The sequence below is a fragment of the Erinaceus europaeus genome, chromosome 17, assembly GCF_950295315.1.
Source record: "Erinaceus europaeus chromosome 17, mEriEur2.1, whole genome shotgun sequence".
In the NCBI taxonomy this organism is placed as follows: Eukaryota; Metazoa; Chordata; class Mammalia; order Eulipotyphla; family Erinaceidae; genus Erinaceus; species Erinaceus europaeus.
Genome location: NC_080178.1, coordinates 25,396,571 through 25,418,752, shown reverse-complemented (window position 1 = coordinate 25,418,752; position 22,182 = coordinate 25,396,571). Strand labels below are relative to the sequence as shown.

The 22,182-nt window shown below is 43.0% G+C and overlaps 1 protein-coding gene across 3 annotated transcripts in view; it reads left to right on the top strand.

Moving 5' to 3' along the window:
- Window positions 1-22,182, top strand: part of LDLRAD3 (low density lipoprotein receptor class A domain containing 3) — an 852,030-nt gene that overhangs the window by 790,022 nt on the left and 39,826 nt on the right. The gene's annotated exons all lie outside the window — the stretch shown is intronic.

Sequence of the window (22,182 nt, the reverse complement as noted above, 5' to 3'; positions counted from 1 at the left end):
ATCCTGACACCACCCCTTACTAACTATGACCTTGGACAAGTCACTTAGATCTCTGCCTGAACTCCTCATCAGTAAAATGGAGATGATACTAATACCAACCTCACAGTATTATTATAAAGATAAATCATGTAAATTGCTTAGGACATAATGCTTGGCTATAGTAAGCACTCAATAAATGTGAACTGTCCTAATTACTATGCTAGCTACAGTGACTATATGCAGGTACTGTCAACGCCTGTCGGGTTGTCCCCTGTTCCATATAAGTCACAGAAGCTAAGGGCTCCTGTTTTGAAAGGGGAAAATCAACCGTGGTAGTTGGCTTCTCCACGAGAGCTGGTCCATATCCAAGGATACTTTCTGATCAGTGCATCCCTGCCAGACTGACTGCATGTGTGGCCTAAGGTTATCGTGTGCATTGCCAAGAGGCATGTGAAATACAGAGTCAGGACAGACACATGAGGCGTATACAGAATCAGGAAGCCTCTGGGAGATGCAGGGAGAAGACTAGTAGAACCACCAAGCAGGTGCTGGCTTGGGATTAGTGAGGTGGGTGGGGTATGCATCCCACATCAAACTGCAGCCATTTGCCTGTTCAGGCTCTCAGCATTAAAAATATCAACTCTTGTGGTCCAGGAGGTGGTGCAGTGGAAAAAGCATTGGACTCTTAAGCATGAGGTTCTGAGTTCAATCCCCGGCAGCACATGTACCAGAGTGATGTCCGGTTCTTTCTCTCTCCCTATCTTTCTCATGAATAAATAAATGAAATAATATAATATATATAATATATTTGTTATATATATATCAACTCTTGGCCCATTACCCAGTTGAGCACACACATTGTTTTCCACAAGAACTCGGGTTCAAGCCCCAGCTCCCTACTTGCAGGGGGGGATGTTTCACTAGCAATGAAAGAAGTGTCTCTCTTTCTTTCTCACTCTCTATCTCCTCCTTTCCTAATTTCTTTCAGTCTTATCAAGTAAGAGGAGAAAAACAGGGTAAAATGGCTACCAAGAACAGGGAACTCGTAGTACAGGCACTAAGCCCCAGTGATAACTCTGGTGGCAACAAAAATTAGGGGGGCGGGGGAGGCAGAAGAGAAAGTCTATCCCTTTCAGATCCATGAGTCTGCACACAGCTGGGAGATCATGTTATAAACAAATCTCCCTTGTGGGTTCCCTAGGCATATGCATTTTTCAAAGTCTTTGACATGTGCACTCAAGATGTGTACATTTCACTGTATGGAACTGATGCTGTTTTGGATTTTTTTTTTTTAATGAGTTTTCCTTCCCTGCAAGTGGGTGGTAGAGCTTGCGGAGATGCACAGCTGGCTGTCAAGACCTAAAGAGGGCTGGGTCTGTGGTTACTGGTGCACCTGTTTGTACGCTTGTAGCAGAGGTGTGTGCCCCCACTTCCTGCCAGCCCTGAGCTCTTCTACATCCCGCTTTGTTGGACTTTATAGCTCTTACTTTTCTTTCTAGATTCCATTTGCTTTTTGCTTTTTTATTTATATGTAATTATTCTTTTTATTTTTCTCATCAGAATATTATATGCATATTATGGGGAAAAAGCTTCAGAAATATATCAAATGAGATTCATTCTCCACCCCTTACCCCCCAATTCCATTCCCAAAAATGATCCCTAGCAGGGGTTTTGCTGAGAATGTAGCCAGGGCTTCTGCCCTGGGTTGCATATTCATGGGTCTCTGTATCTGTGTAATACTAGTATATAGATGTGTTGATAGATGAACCTATGTAAAACTTACAGGAGGGATGACATCATTCTCATGATTTTGAACCTGACATACTGTGGGTATCTTTTCATGGAATGACATGTAGAGCTCCGACACTATCCTTTCCCAATGGCTATTATGTAGCCCTTGTTTGGATATATTTAGCCATTCTTCTTCCTATCATTTCTAACTTCAGTCAAGATAGACATATAGTATAGGTCAGTGGACATTGTGAAATGGACACCATCAAAGACTTCCATCCCACTCATCCCTTTTCAGTACCACTAGCTTGGATTCTAGGTTGTATTTGTTTTGGGTGACAAGGCATCCCCCTGGCTTTAGTAACTAATTGAACGTTGTTGGTGGTGTGAGACATACTGCCCTGTATCTCTTTTCTGTGGGACCAGAGGACATTCTTTTGAATGCTCCAAGGGTGATTTATAAGATTACTGGAGACAAACCTCTCTCCCTTGAAGACAGACAGAGATAATGTTAGATTGAATTTCAGGAGATGAAAGTGAGGTTTTAAGTACTAGCAAAGCCTTGTGTTTCTGTAGTACTTTGTGCTTTTTGAAGTGCTTTCACCGTCATTATCCTCTTTGATCCTACTAAGAACCCTGAAAGCACATGGGGCTGGTGGTTATTATCCTGAGTTTATAAGATGAGGCCAACGCTAGCAATGAGTAAGAATCAGAGCCGGAATTGAGTCTCCTACTCTTGGTCCAATGTCCTTTCTGCACTGAACAATGCACCACACCAGCCGAGAACCAATTGTCCCAGCACAGACACCCAGACCCTGTTAGTCTCCCTTACCTGGAAATCCAGGTGTCATGAATAGTTATGGTTCAGAGGAACATATGATCTAATTGCCCACCTTCAAGACATCTACTGACTTTAAAGTGACTTCTGGGACCTAAAGACACACATCTTCCTATTTTGTCCTGAAAATCCACTCAAATCATATTTCTTTTTTTTTAATGTTTATTTATTTATTCCCTTTTGTCGCCCTTGTTGTTTTATTGTTGTAGTTATTATTGATGTCGTTGTTGTTGGATAGGACAGAAAGAAACCAGGAGGAGGGGAAGACAGAGAGGGGGAGAGAAAGATAGGCACTTGTAGACCTGCTTCACTGCCTTTGAAACAACTCCCCTGCAGGTGGGGAGCCGGGGGCTCGAACCGGGATCCTTACGCCGGTCCTTGCGCTTTGCGCCATGTGCACTTAACCCGCTGCGCTACTGCCCAACTCCCTCAAATCATATTTCAAAGAGTAAAGCCACAAGGGCAAAGAAGAGGGAGAGAAAGGAAACAACAATAAGACAAGGACTCTGAAGAACAAGTGACCTATAGGACTAAGGAGACTGACACTCAGGAAGCAAGCTTATACTTCCAGAAGGCCTGTGGGCAGACAGCATGGAGTCAGTCTGGAAGCAGAGGTGTTGGTGGAGCTGAAAACAGGAAGGTGGGGGCCAGGCAGTGGTGCATCCTGTTGAGCACAGCCATCACAATGCACAAGGACCCAGATTGAAGCCCCCAGTCCCCACATGCAGAGAGGAAGCTTCACTAGTGATGAAGCAGTCCTGCAGGTATCTGTCCGGCTCTCTCCCTCCCCCACCTTTTCCCCCTCCTCTCTCAATTTCTTTCTTTCTTCATTCAATAAATAAATAAGTAAGTAAATAAGACCAGGAAGATCGGTTCACATTTCCCTAGGAAGTTGTCATACTTGCAGATCCTCTCCCTACTGGACTCAGCCAGGAAACTCCTCTGCTCAGACTCTGGTAAAAGACTAGTCTATTCTCAGGTAATAATATCTCAGGCATTCTCAGGAATACCAGATGGTGCAATCCACAGTTGAAGAGGAAGATCCATTTCTGAAGATGGATGTCATCAGTTGACATTATTAAACTACTGATCGTTACCCAGAGCAGAGTCAGCCCTGCTCAGGCACACTCCAGTCAGATTAGTCCTACAGGTCTCTGTGGGGAATCTCACAAGTACAGAGGATTACAGCTCTCCCATAAGATGACTTAACAGAATCATGTTATTGTGAACCCTATAGTGAACAGTTGTTCAGTGTCCAGTGCTCAAAAGTGAGGACTCAACTGAGAACTACCAGGCACTTGGAGAAAGCTCTGAATATGAAAAGTGGAATTCCAGAGAGAGAGAGATGATGAGGGTGCTGAAAAAATATCTTAAGTGGAAACAGACTAGAGAGAAAGAAGCATCCCCCTCCCCCCGCTGCAGGGGTGACGCTTCACAAGCGGTGAAGCAGGTCTGCAGGTGCCTTTCTCCCTCTCTATCTCCCCCTCCTCTTTCAATTTCTCTCAATCCTATCCAGTAAATGGAAAAATGTGACTGCCAGGAGCAGTGGATTTGTAGTGCCAACACCGAGCCCCAGCAATAACCCTGGAGCAAAATAATAATAATAATAATTTTTAAAATATGTTAAAATAAATGAATGAAATGTAGTTTTAAAAAATGAAATCTGGTACAAAAATTTAATAATTTGGGGGCTGAGTGGTAGCACAGTGGGTTGAGTGCACATGGTGCAAAGCGCAAGGACCGGTGTAAGGATCCTGGTTCGAGCCTCCAGCTCCCTACTTGCAGGGGGGTCACTTCACAAGTGGTGAAGCAGGTCTGCAGGTGTCTGTCTTTCTCTTCCCCTCTCTGTCTTCCCCTCCCCTCTCCATTTCTCTCTGTCCTATCTAGCAACAATAACAAGAACAAGGGCAACAAAAATGGGGAAAATGGCCTCCAGGAGCAGTGGATTTATAGTGAAGGCATCGAGCCCAGCAATAACCCTGGAGGCAAAAAAAGAAATTTGATAATTCATCCCTGTAAATGCCTAAATACAAAGAAATACTTTCAAAATGTAGAAAGATTTAACAAGGACTTACTTAGATTTACATCCAAATAATAAGAATCTTAGAGAGAAGTTAAAGCACTCCTGTCTCCTGTCTTCCTCTTCATCTGTGCAAGTTGTGAATAATAATAAAAACAGTTTGCAAATAATAATGCCTAGCTCAGTGAATGGAAGTTAACCACAGCAAGCACACCAGAACAATACAGGAAGAGCCTACAGGCTTACAGAGAGGGCATTTTATATATATATGTCAGGCAGTAGCACAGTGGGTTAAGTGCAGGTGGCACAAAGCGCAAGGACCAGTGTAAGGATCCTGCTGGTTTGAACCCCCGGCTCCCCACCTGCAGGGGAGTGGCTTCACAGGTGGTGAAGTAGGTCTGCAGGTGCCTATCTTTCTCTCCCCCTCTCTGTCTTCCCCTCCTCTCTCCTTTCTCTCTGTCCTATCGAATAACAACAACAATACAATAATGACAACAACAACAATAACTACAACAATAAAACATCAAGGGCAATAAAAGGAAATAAATAAATTTAAAATAAATAAATAAATAACCTTAATATATAGAGAGGGGAGGGGAGAGGGAGGCAGAGTTTATAAGTAACTGAAAAATCAAATAGTGTCAGGCTTCCTATCAATATTAGACACAAACTGATAGGTTTAAAGTGGTTAATTATATATTCTGCTCCATGAAAACATTTTCAGAAGTAAGAAAAGAAACGAGCCCTAAGTGGCAAAGCCCTAGCAGTGGCATAAAAGAAAAAAGAAAGGAACCACCAGGAATTTATAGAATTCTGGAAGGATTTGAATGGATTGAGAGATTTACACAGCCAAGGGAGTCTTGTGTTTCGATTAGTGAGAAATATGCAGAATACTAAACGAATGGAGAGGGAAAAGACTGCATTAGCTCCAGAGAAAACAAAAAGCCTGGCCAGGAAGAAAAGCATTTAAACCATAGTTGACAATGTTGGTATCCATGAATAATATTTTCCTGTTCAGGGTAGCAAAAACACTAATTATCTAAATTGTTATGTAACTAGGAGGGATGTTTAAAAGTGGACACGTGTGAGATGGCAGCTGAGATGGTAATGAATCAGAGCTAAATAAACCCTCCTCTTCCAGAATGGAAAGAGTCCAATGTTGATTCCTAAAACTAGAAGAAGGGGGGGGGCGGTGATAATCAAACAGTAGTGTTGTAGGCATGTTACTTAGAGATATGGAAGCAGTCTATAGAAAGACCCAACTGAACTAGTAGGAAATGATTGCTTCTGGGACAGGACAGTCTTTCTTTCTCTCTTTCTTTCTTCCTCCCTCCCTCCCTTCCTTCCTTCCTTCCTTCCTTCCTTCCTTCCTTCCTTCCTTCCTTCCTTCCTTTCTTTCTTTCTTTTTTCCAGCCTTATACAGCTACCTGGGTATCTAGATCGTGTGCACATGTTGCTCTGATAAAAATGAAATGGGGAATCTAAAGAATGCACATTAGGAATAACAGCTGGTCAGTGACAGCACTTGCACTTTCAAGAAGAGCTGCGAGAGGAAGGACTCTTTCAAGTGGTTTTTGGCAACCTGGGTACAACCTTCTCCAACTCCAATGCCCCATCTCAAGTCCAACTTAATAATGGGAGCACAGGTGCAGCAGTGGGAACATTTCAGAAGTGACCCAACCTTTTTCTCTGCAAACTAACTGCAGGGTGAATGAATGAGTGGTTTCTTGAAAAGTCCGATCCTGAGTCTACCGCAAACCAGGAAGAAGAGTGGCCAGGGTGCCATCTAAATGGCTTTGAATCACACACAAAACCTCCCAATATATCCTTCTACCCTTGCAGTGGAAGTTATGATTCTGCCCTGGTTTTCAGAACCAAGCCACATGGCATGTATCTGGAGATCAGGGTAAGATTTATTCTCTTTGTCTCATTTTCCTAGGCACCCTGACTTCCTCACCTTGACGGTGGCACTTTCTTTTGAAAGCTCTAAATGCAGAGTGTATTTGAGGCTCCTGTTGTGAGATGGACACCAACCCTCACCTCCCAGGCTGGTACCCCAGCCAGTGGGACTGCAGAGGTCACACACGCAGCTCATTGGTGTTGTGGTTCAGTGCTTTAGAACCAAATCAAACTGGGCTCCAGTATTAAGCTTGACCAGTGAGGTGTGACTCAGAGCCAGTAACCTCATTTCCTTACTTCTCCGCTTTCTCTTAATAGTAACTGAAGGGATAATAGCAACTGAAATGTCAACCAATATAATAATAAGGTGTGTTCTTAGAAAAGAGCAGGGGCCAGAGAGAGCTCATAGGGTAAAGTGTCTACATTGACATGAACGTGGCCCAGGTGTGAGCCCTGATGCCACATGGGCAGTGCTATGGCAACAGAAGAAACTTTGATGCTGTGGCATTTCTTCATATCCATCTGTCTGATATCTGTATGAAAATGGTGGCCGGGAGCAGTGAAATTGCTCACTTGTGAGGCCCCAGTTCCATTCAAAACAAAGGCACAGTAGTTGTTAATTCAATATTGTGTTCTCCACATCCTGTTGGGAAAGTAACTGAAGATAATCTCCCTGAACCTCAGTTTCCTCATTTGTAAAATGGGTTAACACTGAAGCCCCAAGACCGTTGTGTGAATGTTCTGGGAACTGATGTAAATAAACCACTTAGCCTGATACATGGCATCCAGTGAGAGCCCCATCCATGGATGTGCGTATCCCTTTCCGTTCCACAGCCTTTGTTCCAGTCTCAGTCTACCTTCCTCGTGCCTGGCTGCCCTGAATTCCCCTCCCTTTTTTATTTGTAGTGCATTCTTTTATTATTATTATTATTCCCTTTTGTTGCCCTTGTTTTATTATTGTAGTTATTATTGTTGTTGTTATTGATGTCATCGTTGTTGGATAGGACAAAGAGAAATGGAGAGAGGAGGGGGAGAGAAAGAGAAACACCTACAGACTTGCTTCACGTCTTGTGAAGCGACTCCCCTGCAGGTGGGGAGCCGGGGACTCGAACCGAGATCCTTAGACCGGTCCTTGCTCTTTACACCACGGGCGCTTAACCCGCTGCACTACCACCGGACTCCCACTTGTAGTGCATTCTACAAACATTTGTCAGAAATGCTGCTTTTACTCTTTCCCATTCCTGGTCAAGAGCTTATAGTGGTTATAAAATGGAAACATCCCAGCGTGTATAAAGCCTTGCACAACTGCCTCTTTTGCCACTTTTCTTGCTTTGCTGCTTTTCTGTCCAAGTGGTCACCACATTTTTCATGTGGGGGCTGTGTACAGTCACATTCCCTCCCTGGCTTCCCACTTAAGAGCATCGCATATTTGGAGAGTTGATTTGAAACTCACTTCCATCAGAAAACGTTTTCCAATCACTTCTTTATGCCTTGGCTTGGCAGAGCTCCTGGCCAGAACTGGCACTGGTCTCATGCAGTTTGGGGTGAATTTTTCTGGCCAGAGAAGTCACTGACTGTGATGGGAAAGAGCAAAAGGATTTGGAATCTGGCCAATTTGTATTCACATCTTAGCTCTGCCTTGTGCTAGCTGTGAGATCTTGAGGGTGTTATTTTGCCTTTCATCTCAGTAAGACAAGAGTAGCATCACTCCATATTTACAAGTGAGACATTGAGAGATAAAATAACGCATGAGACTATGGTGAAATAATGACATAAATCTCTTCATATCACCTCTGACATTTTATTGCCAGAGCACTGATCTCTTCCCCCCCACCCCCACTGCTTGATATCTGGGTGTCTTCTTGTTTTGCTACAATATCAGCTTAAGTGTGGGACTTGGATATTTTAATGGGTTTTTTATTAGTAATTTAATATTAATTTTACAAAATTTTAAGATAACAGGGATACCTTTCCCACCACCAGAGTTTTGTGTCCCCATTCCCCCCAATGGAAACTACTTTAGTTCTCCCAAGATCACAGATATGGGTTAACTATTACTTCTATAAATAAATATATATACATATATATGTATATATATCCATTTTTTTGCTATGGTCCTGCCTTCTCTTTTCTTTCTTTCTTACACCCCCCCCCCTTTTCTCTCTGGTTCCTGATGGAATTGGAGTTCAGAGCCCTTTGGCTACCTTCCCCTAACATTTCTCTCCCTCTGGGAATATGGACCAAAATTCTTTATGGGGTGCAGAATGTGGGAGGTCTGGCTTCTGTAACTGCTTCACTGCTGGACATGGATTTTTCCCTTTCCCTAGTAGGGTAGGCTTTGGAGAGGGGAGGTTCTAGGACACATTGGTGAGGCTGTCAGCCCAGGGAAGTCAGGTTGAAATCATAGTAGTATCTGCAACTTGATGGCTGAAAGGTGGTAAGATATAAAGCAGAATAAAATGTTTAATAAGCAGTAACTAAAAAGTAGAAATAGAGAATATGAGAATAAAGATTTTAGGGTGAAAAGAAGCTAAGCAGTCTATTTTAGGTATATTCTTAGGGGGGGGGGTGTGACTTTAGTAATTTTTTGCTTGAGCTTGATAGCTAACATGAAGGCAGACTAAAAATATTGCCCAGGAAGATGGTGTCAAAGTTGAGAAGGACTAGAAAACTGAATCAGAGCAGAGAGTAACTCTCAAATTTGAAGAAATATATAAATACAATTAACTATTTATGGGGCTTGGATACTATATTTGTGTGGCTTAGCCTGCTGTATCATCAGTTAGTACTTGCTGTCTGATTTGGGAAATGTAGATCTGAATCTCAGCAGTTTAAAACAAAAGTGATTTTTTTTTCCTGATGCAATCTGCCGGTCCATTATGGATTCATGGGGTAAGTTTCTCTCATTTTAGTTGCCCAGGGAGCTCAGCCATTTATGTCTCATGGCCAAAACAAATCACTGGTCAAATCTAACTTCTAAGCAGACAAGGAAGTCTTAATCCTGTTGCGTATCTGAAAGAAATGAAATTTAGGACTATTTACTATTTCCTCTAAAGACCTGCCTCAGGCTTTCTACATGGAGAGGCCTCTTTGCAAAGACTTCTGGCTGGTGTCATGTACTTCTCAGCCAAGCACTTAGAATCTTGGTGCCTAGGTACTGTCCTATTCTCTGTGGGTCTCATTTCCCTAACTACAGTCCACAGCCTTTGTCAGAAACTCAAAGTAGACCCAGTTGTCTTGGGACTCAGCCATATTCACCAAGAAGAAAACTGCCCCATCTGAAGTTCAACAATATAGTGAAAACCAGGACAGACATATCCCTTTGCCTGCTCAGATGTGAAGACTGGGTCGAGAAGTTAGTTGAACACTGGATGAGCACAGGCTCTGGAGTGAGAACACCTCTGGGCTTGCATCACTCCCTTACCATCAAGGGGAAGCTCCTAAACTTCTCTGTGCCTCAGACTTACCATCTGTAAAGTGGAAACAATAAGCAGCCAGCTCAAGTCCCAGGACTGTTATAAAGTGGAATCAAAACTGAGAAGCCACATGAAAACATCTCAATAAAATGTCAGCTGACTGAAAGCCCTCAGTAGGGGTTAGCCATGATGACTGTCACTGTCTTCAGCACCAATAGTAGTAGCAGTACTTAAGATGGGTCATGGAATGGATGGCAAAATGTAAAGCCAACAAGGAAAATTTTGCCTTTTCCTATAGAACTCTGCTGAAAATTATTTGTTTGTGCTGCCTTTTAGTTCCTGACAGCCTGTCTCACATGGACCAGAACCACCCTGTGAATCACCACCATAGCAATCACAACTCACCTCTGTATGTGATGGTGTGCTAGGTCCAACTAATCCCCTGTGATTGGCCACTTATGTGGTTCCAACTATCCACTGTTGTTGGCCTCTGATGTTCTACCATCTAATCCTTTTTCAACATTCAAGAGCTTTTCATTATTAATGCTCAGGGCTTGGAAGGAAGAGCTAAATATGAATTGAACATTTTAAAAGAGGACGAAAGTGGTTAATAATTCCAAGTGTCAGATGAAAGAGCTACAGAACAGTCCCATGATACAAAGTGCCATGGTAAGACCAGTCAGTGGCACACCTGGTTTAAGTGCACACATTACAGTGCACAAAGCCACAGGTTCAAGCCCTTGGTCCCCAACTTCAGGGGGAAAGCTTCACAAGTGGTGAAGCAGGGCTGCAGGTGTCCCTATCTCTTTCCCTATTTCTATCCCCCCTCTCCCTCTCAATTTCTCTCTGCCTCTATCCAATAATAAATAAATAAGTAGACTTAAAAAGAAAAAATACCAGGATATCTTTCTTTATGGCCACATCTTGGGTCACTCTTCCCAATACAGAATGTCCTTGTGAGACCTCCTCACCTTCAGACACCCAGGACACTTGGTCAGACTACAATTTGGTAGGTTTGCCAGAGAAATGCCACTGTTGGTTCTCAATAGGTATATAAAAGTCAGACACTTCTGAATCTCTGCTTATGCTTAGGATCAGAAGGTAAAGAAAAGGAAGTCACCCCTGTCATTTCACATCAGTGAGATGTCACCAGAATCATGGATGTATGTAAGGTCTTAGAGTGCCTTTTGCCAACATGTTCATTAAAAAAAAAAAATCCAAAAAGATGGCCTAATTAAATCCTGACAGATTGCTGCTCTATTTCACAGCTGCCTGGTAGCTGGATCTATTTCTCTGCTCTGGCAGGAATAGGATACATCTGGCTGCACTGAGTCATTTAATATCTTTGGCCGGAGCCATAGAACGGTGGAGATGGTAGGAAATGTGTTCTTATCTTACTCAGAGACACAAGGGAGGTAGGAGAAGTATGTTCTACTTTGCTTGCGCTTGAATTTTAGAATTATTAGAAGGGGAGGGAGGTTTGGTCTGCAGCTCGTGAATGTATTTTCACATTCCACTTGTGGGACACGCTGCCAATGTCTGCTGAGTCCTGGAGGCTTTGAAATGGGGTGACCCTTTCACTGTATAAAATACTTAATGGAGTGAGGCCCCAACTCATCGGTATTCTGTGTGGCATTGCCATTATACACACTAATCCTGAAACAATCCGCTCTAAGGAGAGGTTTTCCCTCTTGGTTAGAAATGAAGGGAGCAGCCTGAATTCCTCCAGTTTCATTTCCAGCTTTCTCCTGGAATGATGCCAGCTTTTTGGTTTTACCCCAGGGGATTCATATCATGTGAAAACCTTCAATCAGGTCTGTCTGCCACTGCACGCAGCCCTAATCAGTTAAATATTTCCAGCTAAGAATGCACATGGGGCCCTTCAGCTCCACGAATAGTCATGTTCTGCTAAGACCATGCAAACAGAAGTGCTTCTTCATGCTTTTTTAAGGGCAGAATCCATAATGCCTCATGCCTGCATGGTTTCACCCAAAGCTCTCACGCGAGGCACAATGCATTTGACTCACCATAACCTCAGTGGTGGTACACAGCCTGTGCGCCAGGGCCAGGCTCTCCTGCCATCAGCCTGAGGAGGTTTCAAATAAAGGATCATCTCTCCCTTTAATTCCCTACTTATGAGGAACCAGAGTGCTTATGGGAACTTGGGTCCAGTGTCCCAGGTGTACAGCAGACAGAAAGAATGGTATTGAGCTCTCCTGGTTCCCTTCTCCCTTCTGAACAGAGGAAAATTAAAACGCTGGGGCTTTTTTTAATGAATGGCCTGTCTATGGCACACTTTCCTTCAGAATTCAAGCACTACCATCTGAAGAAAAAACTAGTTTTTCATGACTGCCTCTTTTCATTCAGCTGGTTCGTTTCCAGGGGAGAGATTTTTTTTTTTTTAAGTTTTCATTCCTCCGAATAAAAGAAGAGGTAATATTTTCAGGATTCTTTGGATGGGGGGGGGGGGGTAGGCAATGACACACCCACTTAAGCACACATTGTATGAAGTGCAAGGATGTGAGCCTTGAGGATCTGGGTTTGAGCCCTCATTCCCCACCTGCAGGGGGAAAGCACACGAGTAGCGAAGTGGGTCTGTGGGTGTCTGTCTTTCTCTCTTCCTCTCTATCTCCCTCTCTCCTCTCAATTTCTGTCTGTCCTATCCAGAAAAATGGAAAAACAGCCTCCAGGAGTAGTGGATTCTTAGCACAGACACCGAGCCCCAGTGACAATCTGGAGGAGAGAGAGAGGGATTTTATTTTCCCTTAACAAATCTTTCTTGGGTGCCTCCTTTTGGTGCTAGACAAAAGGGCAGAGAGCAATGTGGATGGACTGAGCACAAACCAAGTTCCCAGTGCCTGGGTACAGATCCTGACTCCCACCCGCCAGTGGCTCAGTGAGGTTGTGCTGAACACACAGCCTTCTTTGGATGTGGTTTCAAATGAAGTGAAGTGGAGACGTCAGCCATACTCGCCTCATTGCAAAGTCCTTAGAAGAACACCTGCTGCTTAGTGTTAAGCAAGTGTTAGCTGCACCACCACCTTTGTAGCTGCCAGTGTTCTTGATCATTATCATGACTTAGCAGATGCCAGGAGCAAACTGCCCATAAACTAAAACCCACCATGGTCCCTGAGTTGATGGGACAGTTAAGGGGTGGGGGAGGGCAGATTGAGAGACCCCAATCACAAGTATATTGAGGTATGTTGGGATTTTTGTTGTTGTTTGTTTTGAATGTATTTGTTATAAGAGAATGAATAAGTTGGGAAGGAGAGGGAATGAGAAGGAGAAGATCAGAACACTGCTCAGCTCTGGTATAAGGTGGTAGTGGGGGGTTGAACCTGTAGCATCTGGAGTACTAGGCATGTAAGTCGGTGCTCTGGTAGACTGAGATACCTCTGCAGCCATACAACATATTGTTACTCATTCTATTTTTATCAGCCAGTGATCTTGCCGTGTATCATATACAGACTCAAGTCTGTCAAAGGTTTGTATATGTGTGTAGGAAACAGCCGTATATGTAAGGCTTTGTTCTAGGCCTCTACTAGTGGCATTGGAATGAATATATTCTCAGATGGGGGGGTCAACTATGATAAACCTACATTCAACTCTGTGATGGAGAGATGGCTATTCCAGGTGAACATAAGTAAGGAAAAGTATCTTCCTCAGGAAGGCTTCCTTGGGATGCAGATAATTGGCCTGAGACAGAAGGAAGGGAAGGCACTCATTCATTCATTGCAAAATAATTAATTCTGAAAATACAGGAAACTTTATCTTTGTTTCTATGGAAAATATTTTAAAAAAAAAAAAAAAAACCTGCCTTTGTCCATTCAGTGATAACCACTATTAACATTTTCCTAATGGCATTCCCTATCTTTTTTTTTAAATGAATATCCAGAAATAAATACACACATTTTCTCCTCCACCAAAAATAAATGATATCTGCTCTTATAAAATATGTACTATTCACTAAAGTAGTTTCTCTAGCCAGGCAACATACTGGCAACTCCTTTCTGTGTCAGTCCTCTGTGTGGCTTCCCGAGATGCCAGAGTCAGCACCCTGCATCTCCAGCTTGGTCATATGCCAACCGGGTACCTCTCTGCCCATCCCTCCCCTGCCATCCCAAGAAGCAAGATTGTCTTGCTCCCAGAACCAGCCTTCTGTAATCCCACCTCACAGCTCTTGTCACACGCCCTGTGGCCAGGCCTCCATCTAGCTGCAAGACTACGTTACAGCAACCCTTTAGTGCCCTCAGCCCCCGCAAAAAAAGCTTATGTTGAGGTAAAAATGACTTCCAAAAGTTTTTTTTTATTTTCCCTTTTTTTGCCCTTATTGTTTTTCATTGTTGTTATAGTTATTATTGTTATTGATGCCATCATTGTTAGATAGGACAGAAAGAAATGGAGAGAGGAGGGGAAGACAGAGGGGGAGAGAAAGACACCTGACGACCTGCTTCTCCACCTATGAAGTGACACACACCCCCCCGCAGGTAGGGAGCCGGGGGCTTGAACCGGGATCCTTATGCTGGTTTTTGTGCTTTGCGCAATGTGTGCTTAACCTGCTGCACTACCACCCAACTCCTGACTTCCGATTTCCAAAAGTTTTATGGCTGTATCAGAACCCATAGCTTTGATTTTTGGCCAGCATTTATGGGCTTCACTGGAATTGGATTCTCTGTTTACACAAGTGAAAGAAAAAAATACACAAAGTGGTTGACAAGAATGTGGGATAAGAAGGGTACAATGCCATATAGTTTTCACCAATAGAGTTCTGTATCCCATCTCCTCCATTGGAAGCTATCCTATTCTTTTTTTCTCTCTGGGAGTATGGACCAAAGATCTTTATGGGGAGCAGAAGGTGGGAGGTCTGACTTTTGTAGTTGCTTCTCTACTGGACATGGGCATTGACAGGTCTATCTATATTCCCAGCCTGTTTCTATCTTTCCCTATTGGGGCAGGCCTCTGGAGAGGTGGGGTTTCAGGACACATTGGTGAGATAGTCTGCCCAGGGAAGTCAGGTTGTCATCATAGTAGCATCTGCATCTTGGTGGCTGAAAAGCATTGAGATATAAAGCAGAACATATGGTTTAATTATCAGTAACCTAAAGGTAAAAATATAGCAGATGAGATTTGGGGTCTTCATGTGGGAAGAAGCTAGGAAATCTATTTTGTGTATATTCCAAGGGCCCATGACTTTACTAATTTTTGCCTGAGCCTGACAGCTAACATGCAGATGGGCTGAAAGTATTGCCTGGGAAGCTGGTGCCAGAGTTGGGAATAGGACTAGAAAGCTGGATCAAGCCAGAGAGTAGCTCCCAAATATGGGGAAAATACATAAATACCATTAACTGTAAACCCTATTGATCTGACCTAGGTCCATGTCTATTCATGTTTAGCACAGGAGCCTGTGCAACCTCTGCTTCCCAGTCAATCTGAGCTCATATTCCATGGTCACAGCTAGGAACCTTGTAGGCTGCACTCATTTCAGAACCAGTTTTCCTTCTGTGGCAGAGTATGTTGACCCAGCCTCCCTACTAAGAGTGGAGCAATTTCTACTACTGTTGTTCTACATTGAGGGTAAGGTCATGTCTCTGCATGAGGGTTTATGATGTTGTTCCTGCTGGAGATGACCACTGATGGTGGAGAGAAGGATCTGTTAGAGGTGTAGGCCCATCATCTCTGTGGGAATCTTAGGATTCCCTGACTAGGACCCTGCATGATGCGGTGGCTTAGTAGAGACCAAAAGGGCCATCATTAAACATGCAAATCTTATGAACTTCTGGGAGAGCTTATTTGTCTTGGATTTATTCAAGGCTCAGGTCACCAGAAGTCACCTTTAAAGGGGATATTTTTTATGAATTAAAAAAAAGAATTAGCCATGTGCTCTGTGAATTGGCTTTTCCCTCTCTGTCTCCTTCCCCATCTAATCAGTGACAGGTTGATTCATTCCTTCCCTGCATGGTAGAGTTGAAGACATGTCTGCTGTCTGGCTAAGAACCTTCTTAGCATATAAATATATGCATCCTGTCTCAGTCCAGGTGGTGGGGTGACAGCCGCTGCTTCGAACATGCTAAACTTCAGCCTTTTAACAATAACCCATCCAGCTTCCTTGGTATCACAAAGACTTGTCTTTTTCCTCTTGGTTTAGTTTTCTCTTTTCCTTTATGCACTTAACATTTCACCTTGAATCTGTCCATCTTGTGGAAAGTGAGAAGTCAAGGTCACTCAATACAAGTGCAGAAATAGTGTCACGATGCCGTGACAAAATCTCATAGATGGAGGCCAGGCAGTGGTGCATTCCCACTAGGGCACATAGTACAAAGTGCAAGGATCCACAGGTCCCAGTTTGAGCCCCTGCTCCCTATCTGCAGGGGCAAAGCTTCACGAGCAGTGAAGCAGGTCTGCTTCAGATGCCTGCAGGTGTCTCTCTGTCTCTCTTCCTCTCTATCTCCCTCTCCTCTTTCAATTTCTCTCTGTCCTGTTCAATAAAATGGAAGAAATGGCAGCCAGAAGCAGTCAATGCGTAGGGCTGGCTTCGAGCCCTAGCAATAGCCCTAGAGGCAAAAAACAAACAAATAAAACCTCATAGATTGGGTGTCTTAAGCAGCAGAGATTTATTTTTCATCATTCTGAAGGCTAGGTAGACCAAGATCAAAGTGAGGCTCATTTGGTTCATGGTGAGGGCCCTTCCTGGCTTGTAGACCATTTTTTTTCTTGCTGTGTCCTCACATGGTGGAGGGAGAGAGGCCAACCTCTCTACTCTAGCATTGTATTAGGGCATTGCTTCCACAGTGAGAGCACCATTCTCATCATGATGTCATCCAAGCCCAGATAATCCCTAAACACCCATCTCAGATACCAATGGGGGTTAGTATTTTCAACATGTGAAAGTGGTCCATAACAGACTTGGGGGCTGAGACAAACAGACTAGCAAAAAATACAGTCTGAACTGTCAAGATGGGAGGATGACAGGAAGAGGCTAGAATGTTAAGAATAAGTGTCCAGGGGCCAGGTGGTGGTGCACCTGGTTAAGAACACACATCACAGTGCACAAGGGCCGAGTTCAAGCCCCTGGTCATACCTGCAGGGGGAAAACTTCATGAGTGGTGAAGCAGGGTTGCAGGTGTCTCTATTTCTTTCCCTGTCTCTCCCCCCTCCCCTCTCAATTTCTCTCTATATCCAATAATAAAAATAAATAATAAAATAAAAGTTTTTTTTAAAAGGATAAGTGTCCAGGAATAGATAGTGGCATACCTGGTTGAGCACACCCATTACCATATGCAAGGAGTTAGGTTCAAGCCAGCTCTCCTATCTACCTCTCTCTCTCTCTCTCTCTCTCCCTCTCCCTCTCCCTCTCCCTCTCCCTCTCCCTCTCCCTCTCCCTCTCCCTCTATCTCTATCTCTATCTCCCTTTCCCTTCAATTTCTCTCTGTCCTAGCAAATAAGAGAAAGAGGGAAAGAGAAAAGGAAAGAAGGGAAGTAAGTGTCCTAGAAACCTGTTTGCAGCTGGATCCTGAAAATTGGTTGCCAGAAGGTGATGTGAGGGTAGAAAGGAAAAGGAGATAATGAAGCCACATGCTATTCTTCCTCAAATAGTGAAGATGTAATTACTGAGGCCTAAGTTAATAAAAACCCACATCCAGGAGATGACCAGACCATTGGCAGACCTTTCCACAATCATGAGTTCTGTGATTGTTGCTCTGTGGTAGGAAAAATGAGAGATGTGACTCCAGAAGGCACTTATGGGACTGGCCTTTTATTATAGTTAGGCATATACAATATACCAAGTTTTCATTTTTATTTTTTTTTATTTATTTATTTTTCCCTTTTGTTGCCCATGTTTGTTTGTTTTTTATTGTTGTTGTAGTTGTTGTTATTGATGTCATCGTTGTTAGATAGGACAGAGAGAAATGGAGAGAGGAGGGGAGGACAGAGAGGGGGAAAGAAAGACAAACACCTGCAGACCTGCTTCACTGCCTGTGAAGCGACTCCCCTGCAGGTGGGGAACCAGAGGCTCGAACTGGGACCCTTACACTGGTCCTTGCCCTTTGAGCCATGTGCGCTTAACCCACTGCGCTACCGCCAGACTCCCAATATACCATGTTTTAAGTAATCACACCTCATTTATTTAATGCACATAATAAATCCAGGTAGTCTAGTTTGCCTTAATGGTTGGTGGTAGGATTTTTGTTGTGTTGTGTGGTTGTTTTTTTTTTCTTTTTGTATCTTTTAAATTAATTTTCAATTAAGTTTTGAAAGGACAGAGTACAAAATTAACTAACTTGCAATTAATTTCAACAGTAATTATGCAAAAATTCAAGGCATGTGAAAGATGGGGAGCATGGAATAATTAGTCGTGGGTTTTTTTCACTACCATAATTACAGTGATGAATATGCATGAGGCCATGTGGGAAAGGAACGCACAGCAAGCAATTGTATTTAATTAAACTTTTAGCCAGCTTCACTCAGGAAGCCCACATTGTGTTTTAGTCTCTTGAAACTATTAGCAAAATCTCCCCAAACTAATAATCCCAGTCGGATTAAAGCAAAAAAATCACTGGTACCCTTATATTGCAACTTTGTTTTGTTTCTGCTCATAACTGGCTTTCTTAGGCCCTTGGTGGAGTCTGGTTTGAACAATACCTTGGATGACCATTTTTATGGCTGGCAAGCAAGCATAGCCCAACCCTAATGCGTATGTCACGTGGTTTAGTTAGCCTGTGTCAAAGACCCTTATCGGCATTTCTGAGGAATCCCTTCCTGCTGTGCAGGACATAGTAACTGGGTTATAAAAATATATAACTGTTGGCTGCATCTCCTAGTTGGGCTCATCACCGTGCCAGTCAGCGTGCTTAGCACTAGACATACCTTGTCTCTCTCGTCCTTCGAGCCACTGAGAAACTTAGCCAGAGTCACTTGCCAAGGAAGTAACACCTAGAGATGTGAACTCAGATCTTTCTGATCTTAGGCTACTTGCTACTCATCTTTTCCAAGTTGGAACAAGGAAAGCAGTAGAACTTAGTCAAAATCCATCTTTTTCTCAGTTGGCCCTCAAGCTACTGGTAGACATTCCAGGAGTACCTCAAGCAAAACAAAAAAAAACAAAACAAAAATAACAAAACTAGACACCCCCCCCCCAACCCCACAAGAAGATGCCATGCCAGGCTGGGAGAGTATGGATCGACCTGTCAACACCCATGTTCAGCGGAGAAGCAATTACAGAAGCCAGACCTCCCAACTTCTGCACCCCATAATGACCCTGGGTCCATACTCCCAGAGGGTTAAAGAATAGGAAAGCTTTTAAGGGAGGGGATGGGATATGGAGTTCTGGTGGTGGGAATGGTGTGGAGTTGTGCCCTCTTATCCTATGGTTTTGTCAGTGTTGTTGGGTTTTTTTTATAAATAAAATAAAATAATATAAAAAAGAAGATGCCATGCAGGAAAAAAAGGAAATAGCGGTGATGACGGTGCTTATAGAAGCAGCAGCAAATATCTACTGAGCCTTCAAACTATCTACCAGCCACCGTGCTATGTAATTTATTTTTTTTAAAGATTATTTTATTTTATTTATTTATGAGAAAGATAACAAGAGAGAAAAGAACCAGACATCACTCTGGTACATTTGCTGCCAGGGATTGAACCTGGGACCTCCTGCTTGAGAGTCCAATGTTTTATCTACTGAACCACCTAATTTATAATGTTCACATCTGATCTTCTTAGCCACACTTCTGAGGTGACTGCTGTTACCCCAGTTCTACAGAAGAAGAAACCTGAGGCTGAGGAATTTTAAATAATTTGCCAGGATTCAGATGTGAGAGGCTGTGGTTTACACTAGACATCAGAGCATCATTTTCTTAGTTTTTTTTTTTTTTTTTGCCACTAGGATTGTCATTGGGGCTCAGTGCCTACAGTAGGAGTGAACTGCTCCTGGTAGTCATTTTTCCTTTTTTTTTTTTTTCTTCTTCTTCTTCTTTTCTCTCTCTATCTCTTCTTTTCTTTTGGCTTGATAGGGAAAAGAGAAATTGAGAGGGGAGGAGGAAATTGGCAAGAAGAGAGAGAAGATATTGGCAGAATTGTTTCACTACTTGTGAACTTTCTCCATCTGCAGATGGGGACAAGAGACTTGAACCCAAGTCTTTGGACATAATATGTGCACTCAGCCAAGTGTCCCCTCTTTAACCCTATTTAATGTCCATCGGCAGCCCTCCCTCCAGGTAGGGAAACAAGGCCCCAAAGATATTCCTCAATCCTGCCTCTGGTAGTAAGAGCCAAAACCCATGAATTGGGAATCTTAGAAAATTGCCACAAGGTACAGATGAAGTGATCATTCAGTGCTTGCAAAGAACTTTCATTTCTTTTATTATTATTATTATTATTATTATTATTATTATTATTATTATTATTTAGTTTAAAGACACTTTTGTGCCTTTAGCTAAACAAACTACACACAATCAAAATATATCATTTAAGAAACTGAGTGAAAAGAAATTTAGGTCTTAAACTGAATGAGCCTACTACAGGTTTCTGGACATTATTTGAATCTTTAAGACCCCTAGAGGGGGGAAAAATGTTTTCAACACCTAGCAGTTGAAATTTACAAAAAAAATTTTTTTTAATTAACCCCAGGGTTGGTGAACATTTGGTGAATACCTACTTCCTACAATTTTTTCCTGAAAACAGAATCCAACTCAGTGTGTTTAAGTAATGTTAAATGGGACAGTTGATGGTCTGGCTAATTTGTGGGATGATGGGTTTTTGGTTTTTGGATGTAGTAAGAGTAACTGCACACGGCATTTACAGTGATGGGAAACACCTACATGACCATTTTCATAACCCTATGAGAAAGGGACCCTTTTGGGGGCTGACTCAAGAAATTTTGTCTCACATCAGTTTATAATCCTTAATTTCATTTAATACTAACATCCCATGGAGTTGCAGTAAACACCAGTATAAATAGCACTTTGCATAAAAGCTGGGGCTTTCTGTATCCTGTGAAGTCAGCACTGAGCCAGGAGCTTTCACCTTTTTTTTAATATTTATTTATTCCCTTTTATTGTCCTTGTTGTTTTATTGTTATAGTTATTATTGATGTTGTTGTTGTTGAATAGGACAGAGAGAAATGGAAAAAGGAGAGGAAGACAGAGACGGGGAGAGAAAGACAGACACCTGCAGACCTGCTTCACCGCCTGTGAAGCGACTCCCCTGCAGGTGGGGAGCCGGGGAATTGAACCAGGATCCTTGTGCTGGTCCTTGCACTTTGTGCCACATGCGCTTAACCCACTGCACTGCTGCCTGACTCCCAAGCTTTCACCTTTTATGACTCCAGCGGTACTGTGGAGATTAGAAACCTCTACCAGTCACTTCAAAAATTTCACAAGCAATAAATGGAGTATTGGAGCTAAATCTAAAAATGCAGACCCTTGTAAAAAAAAAAATCTCCAAGCAAAACCCCATTGAATTATCTGTCCTCACCAAGTAACCTCAAACAAAAAGCCACCTAAGGGTAACCCAGCAGAACACTGCATCATTCTAAAAAAGCTGTAGGTTTCATCAGATGCACCAACAAATCTACAGGGCTAGTTTCTGCACTCCTTAGAATGTTACATCTACGGGGGGTGGAGGGGAGTAGGGCAGTAGAGCAGTGGGTTAAGTGCACATGGCACAAAGCGCAAAGACTGGCTGAAGGTCCCCGGTTCAAGCCCCCAGCTCCCCACCTGCAGGAGGGTTGCTTCACAGGCAGTGAAGCAGGTCTGCAGGTGTCTTTCTCTCCCCCTCTCTGTCTTCCCCTCCTCTATTTCTCTCTGTCCTATCCAACAACAACAGCAATGATAACAATAATAATAACGGTAACAACAAGGGCAACAAAATGGGAAAAAATAGCCTCTAGGAGCAGTGGATTTGTAGTGCCAACACCGAGCCCCAGCAATAACCCTGGAGGCACAAAAACAAACAAAAAGGGAATCTTACATCTACCATACCAAACAGCATCTTAAAAACACTGACATAGCTCCCTAACAAAACAAAGACCAAAGGTATATCTTATTGAAAACAAGATAAACACCACTTAAAGTCTTCAAATATTATTGCACTTTTTTAAAAATATTTATTTTATTTATTCCCTTTTGTTGCCCTTGTTGTTTTATTGTTGTAGTTATTATTGTTGTCGTAATTGTTGCATAGGACAGAGAGAAATGGAGAGAGGTGGGGAAGACAGAGGGGGGGAGAGAAAGATAGACACCTGCAGACCTACTTCACCGCTTGTGAAGCGATTCCCCTGCAGGTGGGGAGTCAGGGCTCGAACC